The sequence below is a fragment of the Cyprinodon variegatus genome, unplaced genomic scaffold, assembly GCF_000732505.1.
Source record: "Cyprinodon variegatus isolate N-32 unplaced genomic scaffold, C_variegatus-1.0 Scaffold564, whole genome shotgun sequence".
Classification (NCBI taxonomy): domain Eukaryota; kingdom Metazoa; phylum Chordata; class Actinopteri; order Cyprinodontiformes; family Cyprinodontidae; genus Cyprinodon; species Cyprinodon variegatus.
Window position 1 is genome coordinate 10,694 of NW_015151017.1, and position 205 is coordinate 10,898.

A 205-nucleotide genomic window follows, 5' to 3' on the forward strand; every position below is an offset into this window, starting at 1 on the left:
AGGCCAGAGCTTAGACAGCACCACAGCAGAGTAAGAGCCAGGCCAGAGCTTAGACAGGGCCAAAGTAGAGTGACATTCAGGCCAGAGCTTAGAAAGGGCCACAGCAGAGAGACAGTCAGGCCAGAGCTTAGACAGGGCCAAAGCAGAGCAACATTCAGGCCAGAGCTTAGAAAGGGCCAAAGTAGAGTGACATTCAAGCCAGAGC